General features: G+C 42.3%; 1 non-coding gene across 1 annotated transcript; it reads left to right on the top strand.

The window, feature by feature from the left end:
* The first annotated feature begins 873 nt into the window (after window positions 1-873).
* Window positions 874-946, top strand: Trnav-aac (transfer RNA valine (anticodon AAC)). The gene has a single exon. It is a non-coding gene; the product is annotated as a tRNA-Val (tRNA).
* The last annotated feature ends 2,071 nt before the right edge of the window (window positions 947-3,017 follow it).

Raw genomic sequence — 3,017 nt, 5'->3', positions numbered from 1 at the left:
CTTAATTTTTCACCATTTGTTGCTTTTTTGAGATTATTAGCTTTCGTGCTACTTGATTCTCCGAAAGTTAGCTAAAAATTTTGGAAATTGATTGATGCTGTTGGTAGAATGTTGGAATGTTGTTAGTGGGAGTTTCTATAACGCCTGTTCCTATTCGAGCTTCAGCTATGTCACTGACGACTTCGTCGACCATTTGTAGTCGCATTTCCGTTGCAAGGTTCTTTGCTTCTTTGATCATGTCTACCTCAAGGTAAATATGGACCTTAGTCTACCTCAGGTAAAACATCTTAGTTTTTTTAAGCACTAACGCAATCTCAATTCATCGGCAAACCAGTTTTTTTTAATTTTTAGGTAATAACTTCTTCAGTTCACGGTGTATATTATTATAGTATTTGTCTATAATCAACGCCAGGTATACGTGGTCACTGCTTCAACCACGAGCAGTAATAATCGCGGAAGTGTGGGACGAACAGTTGGCCCTGTGTGAGAGCGTGCTGAATCGGAGCTGAAGAGGAAAAACGAGAAGCGGCTGTGTGTCAGCCAGCCGGCGTGGCGTGGCGTGGTGTGTGTCACTCAGCTGTTTGTGCGTTGTTCTAACCGGCGAGGAATCCCTGGCGACCCACACGCTTACCAACAAAGCGTATCTTCCAGCACGGGACATGGACCGCACATTGTTTTCTCACAAGGTAACTCTATAAACAGCGAGTTCCGTCATCCGTTCTTCCGTCTTCCAGTAACTGACGTCTACCGTGAAAGAGTAGTTAGTTAAAACAGGTGCTAAATATTAAAAAAAACTCTTATACTACTCAGTTTTGTTAGAATGATGCTTAATTGTAATATAGGTGCTCTAATTTAATGGTATCGGAGCAAGCTGTTTCCGTGGTGTAGTGGTTATCACATCCGCCTAACACGCGGAAGGTCCCCGGTTCGATCCCGGGCGGAAACAGAATTTTTATCTTCGTATATCACACTCTTTCTAGTCCCCAGATGCAGGAATTATAAAATATGAAACGATTCTGCCCATCAAATAAACGATCACGCGACATCTTCATGATAAACGGCAGTAGGTAAAAGGACCGCACATGAAAGAGTCCTTCTATGGTTACGATATAGATGAGAATATATGATCCGGGTGTTCTTTGACGTTGAAATAGCTAGACGGAGCTTAATTGAAAACGGGGGAAGATTACACTGCTGTATTAAGTACCGTCAGCCTCACAGTGTAATAAATATGGTCCCTCGCGCATCACAAATGTAAAGGCTTAACAAGAGTTACGGAAGGAGATCAAGACTGGCGTTAAACAGCCGCGATGGATGTCACTATTGTTGTTCAATATAGCACTGGACGAAGTGATCAGGCAGTGGAGAGCAATAAACGAGGAAATGGGAATACCAAAGATCCATGTGGGGGGCAAAAAGGGCAACAGGGCTCAAGTGGACTGCCTAGCCTTTGCAGATGACATAGCAATAGTAAGTGAGACGGAAGAAGACGCAAAGACACAAAAATTGTTCAAATGGCTCTGAGCACTATGGGACTTAACAACAGACGTCATCAGTCCAAAGACACAATTCGACAACTTAAGTAAGGTAGCCAGAAAGGTGGAACTGAGGATCGCCTATAACAAGACAAAGACACCACTGCAGACTGGGAAACACCGGAAGGCACTGTGGAAATGGTGGACAAATTTAAATACCCGGGAGAATTTATAACAGGAAGGAACAGGAGCAAGGAGGAAATAACAGAGAGGATAAAGAAGATGAGGTCAGCCTTCTGCATGACGAGAGAGATATACAATAAAAAGAATATATTCACAGAGGCAAAGACAGGCCACTACAAGGCAACAGTGAGGAATACAGTATTGTATGCTGCTGAGACGATGACACTAGGAAGAAATGGGGCAGAACAACTAGAGAAAGAAGAGAAAAAAATACTGAGAAAAATACTAGGTCCCAAAAGGAGTGGAGAGAGGTGGATGCGAAGACCTAGGGAAGAATTGTACTGGAACATGAGGACAATATCCGGGGAAATCAGACTCAATAGGGCAAGGTTTGCTGGGCATGTAGTTAGGATGAGTATGGACACTGGTTGGAATTGGGGATCAAGGTCAAAGGAAAGGAAAATTGGAGGAACAAATGTACACCGACAAATATGCCGGAGATCAATGACAGAGAAAAATAACAGGAAAAGATTAGAATGTCAGCAGTGGAGCCGCAAGGAGAAATGGAAACTGAAGATCTCGGAAGAAGAGCGGGAGAGAGGAAGAGAAAGAATGAAGAGGTTCTGGGAGAAGAGGAAAATGCAGTCCACGAAGGGGCTACCCGTGGTCCTACAGAGGCCGTAACGCAAGAAGAAGAAGTTACGGAAGGAAGGGGCGGAGATCTTATTTTAGTATTCAGTACCTCGTCTGATATGATGGTAAACAGTTTACATGAAGTTGGTTGCCTGTCGAGAAATGTAGCCCGTTACCTCTGGATGAGAAGTGAGAAGTCATTTTCGTAATCTGCAAGGTGGTCATAATTAAACTTTCAAACCGTTGTACAACTAACACCACTGGTCAGAATAACGTCAAATTGCAACGGAATATTATCGGAGAAGGGGTGAAAACATAGGGAAGAAGAAAAATGATTGGTTACAAAATGTAGCAATAGATGGCACTATAAGCATCATAATTTAATAGTGATCAACTACAAATGAATCATACAACAATGTCTAAGGTCTATGTTTGACATTAAACAAACTGAACTGACAGTGTGTATGGGTGTGATACTGTTAGTTACGTAAACCCATCCACCACGGCAAGGTCATATCACATAAAATAGGAAAATCGGTTTTTAATTGTCTTGAGGCCAAAAACCGCATAAAAAGCATCACTCAAAATTAAATCGTATTATTAATTTCCGTGTGACTGGCGCAAAGCTTGTTCAATATGCTATTCACCGTTTTCTGCAACAAGTTGAAATCGAGAAGCAGCATGTTCCACAACTGATAGAAGTGTGAATACGTTGCTCAATGCATG

Source organism: Schistocerca gregaria, chromosome 2 (genome assembly GCF_023897955.1).
Source record: "Schistocerca gregaria isolate iqSchGreg1 chromosome 2, iqSchGreg1.2, whole genome shotgun sequence".
Lineage (NCBI taxonomy): Eukaryota > Metazoa > Arthropoda > Insecta > Orthoptera > Acrididae > Schistocerca > Schistocerca gregaria.
This window is presented reverse-complemented; position numbering and strand designations above follow the sequence as displayed.